Here is an 11,703-nt window from a genome sequence, read left to right as displayed (position 1 = left end):
ACTAGTTAATGTGCAATATCAAGTATCAGAGGTATGAAATAGGATTTACAAACTATAATAGAATCGTTAAGCACTGACGAAATGAAATAAGCCAATACTAAAGTCACGGTAAGTAGAATATTTGATACCAGATAATGTGCAAATAGCAAGTATTAGATGTATAATCTAGGATTTACAAGCTATATTTAAAAATAGAATAGTTAAGCACTGTAACAATGAAATAAGCAGCAAATTGTATATGAAATAATTGAGATCTTTGGTATCAAGGAATGTGCAGGATAACAGGTATAATATACATTTTGACATTCAACTTACACATGACAACAAGTGGGAATAAATATAATTAACAACAGAAAATCTGGCTGTAGAGAACACAGCCAATCAGAATGTCTGGAGAGGTTGGGGACTGCGTAGCGTAGTGGGCTAAGAATCACCGGTTTTCCCCGACCTCCAGAATGAGGCAGTGCAAATTGGCATATCTTCAGTGATTCTTCGTGTGCCTGTATAAAAGGACAAACCATCCCATATTCATCCAAGGAGCTGCCCTCAAAGCAGGGTCACGAGAGAAAAGAAAAAAAAAGAGCAATTTCCACAGTGAACAGCGTGGATTGGGTGAGTGTAGTCTGACACTTTTAGCAGGATTTTTTAGGGGTCTTGATGTTACTGACTGCAGGATAAAGAAAGGGTTCCAGTTGTCAGTGATGCTGGGGTGTCAGTAGTCAGCCTAGGTTTAAGGGGTCGGCTGTGGGTCCCTCTCAGCTGTGCGGCGCCTTTTTCCACCTTCATGTTCAGATGCTCCTTTCAGGTAACGCGTAACGTTAACCTGGATCGCCTCATCAGTGGCATCCTGGGTTGCCGGGTTCTTCCAGATGGCTCCTGTAGAAAATAAAGATCTGTCATTCCATTTGAATGGCATAAGGTCATACACATCTACTTAAATATAAAAAAATATCCAACTTACTTTGAACAATGGTCTTCAGGAACATGTCTCTAAAACATGCTTTATCCCCTACACCAGTCCAGGTTGTATTGATGGAAAGGTGATTAGAGAAGATACTCTGAAGCATTCACCACACGGTTGTCTTTAGGTCCCTCCCACATTTGATTGCCAAAAACCGAAGCTGAAAATACAAAAAAAACATGTTACAAATTACATTTCTCTGAAGCTTCTCATAAATTTAAAATGTGACAGGCTGTGGATTCAGACTGTAGAATATGCAGTGTACAATCTTAATTGTACTTTTTAAATTATCCCATGGCGTTATAAATGAAATTGGCACACTTACAAATCGTTGCTGGAGCTCTTTATCCTGCCTCAAACTGTTGTCAAGCAACGCCAAATCTTCCTGGGTGTCTAGGGGGGAGTAACAGATCCCCTGGCAGGGATAACTCTCCAACAGACACATTGGCACTGAAATGTTGCAGCATAGCATTTTGTTGTCCATGCTACGCACAACATCGCCAAACTCCAAGACGTCGCAGCATTAGGGTTTGATCTGCACCTACAGGGGTTCCCAGAATAAAATAATAAATTAGTCAGTCCTGGTCCTTCAACTACTAAACTATGACATTTATATCTAGGTCTACTACATGTACAGGTGGCCCCAGTGGGAATTAAACCAACAACCACAGGTGTTGTTTGCAAGTTGTACCTGATTGCCCAGTGCGAGCAAATGTCTTCAACATTGTCCCAACTTGCTTCACTTGCTCTTGAAGTGAGCCGCTGTCACCTGGGAAGTAACAATATATTGATTAGCAATACACTAAATATAATAGTAATATAATATAACCACAATTATCATACCATTAACTTTCCCTGTAATTTCTATCCACAGTATGTTATGCATGGCATACAAGTTCATAATGAAGAACCCTTATGATAACATCAATTTCATTTTTTTTCTTTGAAGCAGAATATTTGTTTGTAAAAGGGGAGGAAAAAGAAAATAATGAAATATTGGTATACAGATTTTGGTTGATATATCATACTGTACAGTGAAATTTGCTATTATTATATCATTCCCTACTCACCTATCATTCCCTACTCACCTGAAGGACGGATAGATCAGGCAAATCTACAGTCAGGCCTTTGTAGAGTGTGCTCCTTTGAATAACACTTTCATGAGTGGGAAGTGGCATATCCACAGGTATTTTAATTCAAACATGCAACATATTGTAATAAATCTACAATATTCAGCCTTTACCTTACACCCTCGGTTGTTGCTCTACACTTTTATTATATTAAATACTTATTTAAATAGCTTGCTCACTGTATAATCATGATAGCCTAATACTTATAACACAAGATTGCATCTTAAACGAATGACTGAGTTGAAAACTTGAATAAGAACGCATTTTACCCGGAGGGGACCAGCTAGGGAAACTTACCTGCCTACAATAACTGTTTTCATTTGATCTGAGTTACATTAAACATGAATAACCTTAGCCGAGTTCCCAGGAACATCGGGCTATTAAAGTAACAAGCCTATAACTGCGGTCTTATCAATTCTAGCTTCACCATACACTCAAACTGTGAGGTTTATCTGCTTTCCTCGTGGACCTGTAGCACAATGCCCTGTCAGTGACTTCACCTGTGCCCTGATCTTTATTAGAAACTGAGAGGAGAGCAAGTTAATATAATTTATATTACAATTATCACAAAAATTAACAAACAGTCTGCTTTAAAACTAAGAAAAAACAAGCTTCTATACTAACCTTACATAAAAAATGAACACGTGGCGAACTAGCTTAGCCGCTATCTGCCGGCACACCACATTAGATTAAAATACTTACCCTTGTAGTTGTGCAGATAACTCGATATGTAGAGTTTAAAGCCCTTGTCCCTCTTGCTTGTCAGAGGCAGAGGACCAGGCATCAACAATGCGATGAACATCACTGACGCGTATTTTCGGAAGATTCTGGAGACATCGAGTAAAAACAGACATTTTGGGCGAACCGGAAAACAGATATGGCGACAGTGGAACTTCACAGTTCAGTCTTTGTAATGTGTTTTAGCAATACATTTTTAACATTTATAATGCGTTTAGATTTTTTTGTATTGCCTTTACAGGGACTTTAACACTTTCTTAAACATTTGTACAGGTCATAATTGCAAAACCTGTAAATGGTAAAATAACAAAAAAAATCGAGGTTGGAAAAAATGTAGACATAAACGAAATTTCTGCGCAACTGTGTAACCAGAGGATAATTTAGCTTTTTCATTGAGTTTATCCTTCACGTCAAAACAGGGATTTTCATGTTTATGATAGATATCAACATGGTTGCAAATTAATAAAAAAAATTAAAGTATACCCGAGATTTTGGCCATGTTGCAGATGTCTTTCACTGTTCTCTGATAGTCAGGCATTCGTGAAAAGTCTAACTTCATCAATTTATTCTGCTAAATTGTTCATACCATGAATTAAATATCTATTTTAAAACCTAATCAGAATCATAAAGATATTTATTGCCAAGTAAGTTTTACAAAAGGAATTCTTTTTGGTTTATTGGTGCATGTCTCAAATGTGCAGCAATCAAAGAAATGTAAACAATTTTCAAGTGCATAAAATAATTCAATATATTTTACTATATTACTGTATATTACTGCTTCAGAGTTTCAAAGTAATTTAAATGTCATTTCCTAAACCTTACCTTATCATGGAATCAAGAGTCAAGCCTCTGTTATAAACCCTAATGGCTTTGGAGCAAAAAATAATAATAGCCAACATGGCTGGTCGATTTTGAGAGTAGAAATCCTTATATTTCAAAGCGGCTTGCCGCCAGCCGCCCGCGGACGATCAGCCCGAGGCAACCGCCAGAGAAAATTAAGCAGGCGGCCCGCCAGCTTATCGCGGGCTGCATCTCGCAAGAAATGGGAGTGACGAATTCGGCGGCAAACGTTTCATCCCCGCCAGTGGGACGCACCTATAGCCGACAGCTTAAAAAAAAAGAAGCCGTGCTGATATTTTTTGCTATCTGGGATGCTGTAAAATGTAATTTGTAACAGATTCCATTAGATTATTCAAGGTCAGTAACGTATTCTAAATACTTTGGATTACTTCTTCAGCACTGGTAGAACACTTGTTTTGACTATAAAAACTCTGACAGTACAGTAAGAAAAAATACACTTTTTAAACATACATTCTCTGAAAAACCTAAATATCTTATGCAGTGTTGTTTCTAAAACAAAATAAATCTAATTGCTCTTTTTAGATATTTTACAGGCAAACAGTACAAAAATTATTATCAAGGATATGATTTTTGCTCTTATATCAAGTCTTACAAGAAAAAATTAATTATGATCCAATGTAAATTTTCTTGATAAAAAAATAGGATAGTGCCTGGTAACGTGCATATAAAATGGTTAGAAATAGCATTTTAGTTTAGCTTAAACTGATCATTTACACAAGGGTTATTGCTATTTCTTCTGCTCCAAACTTACTTCTCTGTTTGCTCGTATGAATGTAACACATCATAAGAAAGTGTTTCACTACTGTACAAATGCACTTTGTATCGCATCATTTTTATGTATAAATGTTTTCCATCTGAAAGGAGTAAATATTAAATGAAACAAATGACAAAAAAATGCAAAGTAATCACTTTTTGAATGTAACTGTATTCTAAATACCAATGATTTAAAGTGTAACTGTTGTGGAATACAGTTACTTATATTTTGTATTTTAAATATGTAATCCCATTACACGTATTTTGTTACTCCCCAACCCTGTGTATATATATATATATATATATGAGAGAGAGAGAGAGAGAGAGAGAGAGAGAGAGGGTTTATGGCTTCTGTAAAGCTTGTATCATTCGAGATAAAAATCAGTCCAAAATCAACTCTTAGATAGGCATTGCCCTTTCCGAGATTGCAATTACAGACCTATGACAAAATGCCTTCCCACCCCACGTTTCATTAGATTCACTCTGGCCCTCATTCCCGGCAAATCGAATACACTCACTTGTGGAGACAGGCTTAAGGAAAGCTCCATCTTAGTCTTTGACTGCTGTCCACTACTGAGCATTGATTGATCTGTCTTTGAGCAAACCATGCTAGCTGTACATACAAATCTAAAAGCAAACATTAACAGCTGTCCTCGCAGCCTAGCTCCTTTCGATGTTGTGCAGCGAGATCATTTGTCACCAGAACAGGGTAATAATGTGTTTGCCAGCACAGGGCGAGGTTGCTTCTGCATACCACATAATAAAAAAGAGAGATTGCTCCCCAGACTCAAGCAGAAGAATATAAATGATCAGAGCCTGATGATGGTGATGGCTCTGGCGAAGCTCCTCATAAGGTTCATGATTTGCCCTCACTGGTTCTACAGGGCGCAGTCGTGCTTCATCTATTTGGACATGTATGGGTAGTTTAAATATACTTGAAATATGTATTATTATTTGGTAATATTTGCTGATTTGTCACACCGCAGAACCATGTAAAAGGAACTTTACTGTTACAGCACCTTAAATGTTAGGGATGTGTCACGATAGTCAACTCGTGAGTCGATTTTTTTTAATAATTGTAAAAACCTTCTTGGTCTATTTTTTTAAATGTCTTGGGCCATTGTGTCATGACTCATAATTTTTTTCCTGCCACAAGCATTACGTTTTTTAAACTGCTGAATTAAGTTAAAATAATCCAACTTTTTAATGTGTCTCAAGACTTGTCTAGCTGTGTTTTAACACATCTCATGTAAACAACCCATGAGAGTTATTGAATAAAAAGTGTTGGGTGTAACGTGTAATTGTTGCATGTAACGTGTTTCGGTAATCTGATTACATTCTGTGGTAACGCAGTAATGTAACACGTTACTTAACTAAATTAATTAAGTAGAATGCATTTTAAAATGTATTACGTTCCTATGTTGGTACTTTTATGTGTGTTGCTGTGTCAGCTAATGAGCATGTGCTCTATCAAATCACCATGGCATTGAGGATACGTATCAAGGCAATGGCATATGAGTGAGCTGTGTTACTTAAAGCAGCAGATTGTAGTTGTTTATTCAAATTGAAAACAAAAGTAAAGCATGTGGCAGGGGAAGAGGGCAGGGCCAGGTCGTGATTCTGCACACCCAGACCCTAATCAGGCTAATCATGCCACAGAGAGGGATATAGGTGACTGGAAGCTGCAGTGCGACAGAGAGAGAGATTTACAGACAGCTGTCCGACACCTTTGTGTGTTTGTCTTTTTGTTTCAGTTTTATATTAAACTATTATTTATATTGTCAAGCCGGTTCTTGCCGCCTCCTTTCCATTGAACCCTTTATACTGGTGCCGCAATCCAGGAAGGAGGAGATATGTGCCGTAGTAGAGTCCTCACCACTACCATCCACCCCAATGGAGCAGCCGTGGCCATCCGTCAGAGGACGGAGGAGCCAGGTCACCTGGAAACAGAGGAATGGCCGCCGACCACGAGGGTAGGAGGGGCTCCAAACCAACCGTCTGGAGTGGTTATTGCTTCCAGGGGCGGGGGAGACCCCTACCATCCACCAAAAATGCAGCGGGCGTTCCATCCACCAGGGGCCGGAAGTCTGCCTCCGATCTGTCCAGGGAGGTGAGGCTGTCGTCCATTAGAGTGTGGAGGAGTGGCAGAGCACCAAGCAGTGTCATATTGGAGAACCGGTGAGTAAGTGTTTTTTTTTCTTTCTCTATCCTCTCTCGCTTCCACTGCCGCTCCGTGTCGGCCTTTCCCTCTCTTTTTAAAATATTTTGTAATTTGACACGATCGCCGTTACGGCATGTAGGTGCCACACTTTTTTTTTTTCTCCCCTTGTCCCCTCCCTCATCCAGGTAGATGGGGATGACCTGCCGTCAGATGGTGTGGAAGGCACACCAGGCCCCTAATCAGGGTAAGCAAGGCTCAGAGAGCGATAAAGGCCGACTGGAAGCTGCAGTGTGACAGAGAGAGAGATTTACAGACAGCTGTCCGAGACCTTTGTGTGTTTGTCTTTTTAGTGATAAAGGACACATCATTTGTCCAAGCACAAGCACGGAGATAATCCTATCGATGTAAAGTTGTTTAAACACACACATGCTGCACATATACACACACAATCAGACATACATGCACCCAGACATGCATGACAAGCATTCAAATACACAATGGTTTTAATATCAAAGCTTTCTGCAAATGGGTTTTCAGAAAGGTTTTCAGTTCATTAGCATTCTTTTTCAGTCTTTCACACCAACACAAACACAGGTAAACAAGCTTACTGTACACATACATGCCACACACAGCAACGGTTGTAGATAGCAGACCCGTGAACACACACACACACACACACACACACACACACACACACACACACACACACACACACACACACACATAAGTTAAGTTACATTTTTAGAAATGCATTGGATCTCTTTTGCCAAGTTGCTTTCTTTGTCATTTTGCTGTAATTTGGTTAATATTTCAGTCAATATTAAAGTACTAAAAGAGCTATTAGTGTCACATTTGTTTTTTTTTTCTGCAGGTTTGATTGGTTTTAGAAAGTAACTTAAAAATAATGTAATTAATAATCTAATTACTTTATAGATTAAGTAATTAGTAATCTAATTGCAATTCCCCAAAATAATTAATAATCAGTAGTGGATTACTTTTTGAAAGTAATAAAGGAGGAATGTATTCAACACTGTGAATAAATTCAAATCACTGCACCCTGTAGCCTGAGCAGGAAGTGTTGTTGAACGTATGGGGACAAGTGAGGTTAAGTTTCTGAGTGAAATGTCTACAGAGGGGAGCCAAATGTGATTATGTTGTGTTGTTATTAATATAAATTATGTAATAGAGTAAACAGTAATGCATATTTTATTAATCAAACACCCTCACCCAAACCAAACCTTAAATGTAACCGTTAATGTGTAAAAAAAAAGGATTTAAGAAACCTCTAAATCATGCTTAGAATTATTTATGTGAACGCAATTAATTCCTGGTTCCTCACAAGGCAAGAAAAAGTGGCTCTATTTTGACTTGATCATTGACACCTCAGAAAGTAAGGCCCAGATCTTCCAACACATCAGAAATGACTTCTCATTGGTCAACAAGTGATCTCTTATCACCAAAATCCTGTGAAGTATCTAAAACCCCCATGCTAAGGTTTGAGTTGAGAAAGATCATAACATTTCCTCAAGAACGTTTTGAAGCAGCATCAACTTACCATGTGGCAAAAGCTGAAACAAAGAAGCCACAAAGACATATCTTTACTCCTAAACTGGACACCAACTGAAACACATCCACTCCATATGTGTTAACCAAAATGTAAATTGCAGTTGTTTGATTAGCACAATAGTTGACACATAATTAACTATTGTGGTATAAATTAATGTATGGGTGTGGCAGCGGGGGCGTGGTCAAGCGCCCGTCCGGGAGAGGAAAGCGGTAAGGGCGCTTACACCTGAGCTAAATTATGCCTAACACCTGTCTCTAATTCCAGTGAGCACGAGGAGAGCGGCATAAAAGCAGAGACAGAGCCTCCAGTCAGGGGGAGATGACAAGCCAACTCAGTGCGCTTGTGTTACATTGTGCGTTGTAAATAAAGAGAATTTAAAGCTTACCTTGTGCTGAATACCTGTTTCCTGTCCTCCTTCCTGTGGGAAGTGTTACAATGGGCAATATTTCATATTTCAAAACCATATTCAGAACAATGCCAATATTATTTTTAAAGTGGTTTTGAAAAGAAATAATGCATAGATAAAATTTTAAGGGCAACTTATCTAACTGTGTACTGTACTTTAAAATATGCAAATGAGTTCAACACAGAGAAGGGAGGGTAGACCACATTGTGTACCTCCCTCAGGTGTGAGCAGCCAATCATAACCCTGAAACAGGAAGGTGCCAAACTGGAATCTCCTCCTCATCAGGAAGGTATAAAGTATCCTTACAATCAGCCACACCTGGCCTGAGTGGTAGGAGTTGTAACAGAATACAAAAAACCATTGTGCTGAGTCTTCACACCAGGATGCAATAACACTCTAAAATTCTGTGTTATCAGCTGGCGAGCCAAGAGCAAATAACAGGATATGCAACATTAAAGGCAATGGCAGAGGGGGCCTGGGTAGATCAAGTAAAGTAAAGACACTGACTACCACACCTGGAGTCACAAGTTCGAATCCAGGGCGTGCAGATGTCTCCAGTTAGGCTTCCTAAGCAACAAATTGGCCTGGTTGCTAGGGTGGGTAGAGTCACGTTAAGATAACCTCCTCGTGGTCACTATAATGTGGTTCTCGCTCTCGGTGGAGCACGTGGTGAGTTGTACGTGGATGTCGCGGATAATAACGTGTGCCTCCACACACGCTACATCTCCACGATAACGTGCTCAACAAGCCACGTGATTAGATGCACGGATTGACTGTCTCATATGCGGAGGCAACTGAGATTCATCCTCCACCACCCGGATTGAGGTGAGTCACTACGTCACCACAAGGACCTAGAGCGCATTGGGAATTGCGCATGCCAAATTGGGGAGAAAAGGGGAGAAGTTCGGAATCCCCATAGCAAGGAGATAACTACAGCTACAAGGTTTAGCTTTGGTGAGCAAACCTTCTCTTCAAGTTTCATGCATCTGGGTGTTCCAGATAAAGAAACTTGCCGATATTAGGGGTGTATCTCCACGACAACGTGCTCAACAAGCCACATGATTAGATGTGCAGATTGACTGTCCAGATTGCAAAAACCCTCTCAGTGCTTCCTAGGAGATCAGTATTCCTCAGCTGCTTCGTGTCCAAGGTTGTTGAAATAGGATCTAGCTTCTTCCCCACTGTAACATGGCCCTGATCTGCCAGTGGAAGACCAAGGAGATCAAGGAAAACATAAATATCATTACTACACCTCTTTCCTTGGCTTTTGTGTATACTTTCAATTTATGACTTTCTAATGTTCTTTAGATTGCATAACCCGTGTATCAATTGTTTAGCAACATAATTTGTTCATATGTATTCACCTTATTAATTAACATATATATTTAGTCTTTTCATAAAATAATAGTTTAACATACCTGCCAACATCGGATTGTGAAAAATATCTCGATTTTTTTTCGGGTGGGGGTGCGAGGAACGGCAGCCGGTGGGGTTTTTGGTGCCTCCCTAGGTTACGATGGTACCCCCATATGGAGTTGGTAAACAAATAGTGTCCCATTTTGATTCGATCCGGGACATATCATTTCATATTTAAATAAGGGATGATCCCATATGAGTGAAGTGTGGATGCAGAAAATTTTACATTTATCGGGAGAAAATGTACATTGGGAGTACAGTGGGAGGAGTGGTGGAAAATTGGTAGAAAAATTATTAAATTGGGAAGGTATGGTCTAACTTTGCCATTGCTACAACCAGTTCAACCACTTGCATCTTTCCATCCTATACACTTCTATTTACTGTACCTATTCATATACATTATTCTTTAAAATATTAGTACCATTTTGTTAGTTATTTTTCTTTTTGTAAATGAATAAAATGTTATTGCAACTGTGTCTTCCTTGTGTTGATGATACAGAAGTGCTTTTAAGGGTTAGGCAGAATTTCACAAATCCTTCAGATTCATCAGATGACCAATTTACATATTTTGTATAGTCCATTTGAATTATTTTTATACTGTTAAAGTGAAACTCCTTAGCTGGTGCCCCGAGGGTGGAGGGAGGGGCAATCTAATATTCATTCTCATACACACACATACACAAATTAAGTGACACGTGATCAAAAACGTCTCAGTTACGAACGTAAACTTGGTTCCCTGAGAGAATAATAATAACGCAATTGGGACTATTTCAGTGGTCTCAAGTGGTCTGAAACTGTGTACAATCACGCCAATTTATTGGCTGATGCTGCTTAAGTGACGCCCATAGGGAGCCACATCACAGGCTCTATATAAGTGAGTGCTTGGCACCATCTCACCAGATTATCTGTAAAAGGCCCGAGCCTATGCCGAAACTAGAGTATATGGCCAGCCATGCAATGCCTTGTTCCCTCTCAGGGAACCAAGGTTACGTTCATAACCAAGACGTTCCCTTTCAAGGAAACATCAACATTGCATAAAGATGTAATTAGAATGAGATACACTATGCTTCCAACACTCTAAGCCCCTGTGGCAAGCTTACAGCAGTGCACAAATGAGCTAAAGAAATAGAAATCTCAAAAACGTACTGCTCGTAGAGACAGCACATTTTTCTATGCCCACAGAAGAATGCGATGTGCCAGCCTTTGCATGGCATGAGAGCACACCCCTCTCTGATGTTTGATGTAGCCACCAACGACCTGTTGTCCATTTGGATGAGGACGTGGCTGCCCCGAAGGGATGTAAGTGCAACGCCCGATGCATATACACATCAGTAGTGGTAAGGGGGGTGCATCAGCTCCAACACACTACTTGACACTATTTCCGAAATAAGTCTGATGGGTTACAACACCTTCACAGAGGTGGCTAGAGTAATGCTCTCCCTCGGCAAACCATTACTGATTGAGACCTGCAACATAAGCATCACAAGCTACATGCAAGATAGGTCGTCTATCACAAAATCACAAACCACTTTTAATTGGCCAGGATCTATTGGACCGACTGGCTCTGCTCATTGACTGCCATCGTGGACACATGTTGGCTCAGGTTGACCCACCGAGGTCACTTGGTCCAGAAAACAGTTCACCAGCTTCAGATGGACAAGTTGCCATCATCTAGGAGTCCCCACTGGTTGCTACCCCTCTCAGTTTATT

At 39.7% G+C, this 11,703-nt stretch overlaps 1 long non-coding RNA gene across 1 annotated transcript; it reads right to left on the bottom strand.

Annotated features, from left to right (window-relative positions):
- Positions 1–1,004: 1,004 nt before the first annotated feature.
- LOC127624141 (uncharacterized) lies at positions 1,005–1,701 on the bottom strand. The gene is made up of 3 exons (XR_007968122.1): positions 1,653–1,701; positions 1,287–1,502; positions 1,005–1,121 (listed from the first exon to the last, which is right to left on the bottom strand). It is a non-coding gene; the product is annotated as an uncharacterized LOC127624141 (long non-coding RNA).
- Positions 1,702–11,703: the final 10,002 nt, after the last annotated feature.

The sequence above is a fragment of the Xyrauchen texanus genome, chromosome 30, assembly GCF_025860055.1.
Source record: "Xyrauchen texanus isolate HMW12.3.18 chromosome 30, RBS_HiC_50CHRs, whole genome shotgun sequence".
NCBI classification, from domain to species: Eukaryota; Metazoa; Chordata; class Actinopteri; order Cypriniformes; family Catostomidae; genus Xyrauchen; species Xyrauchen texanus.
The sequence above is the reverse complement of the archived record's forward strand: the minus strand, read 5'-3'. Positions and strand labels throughout refer to the sequence as shown.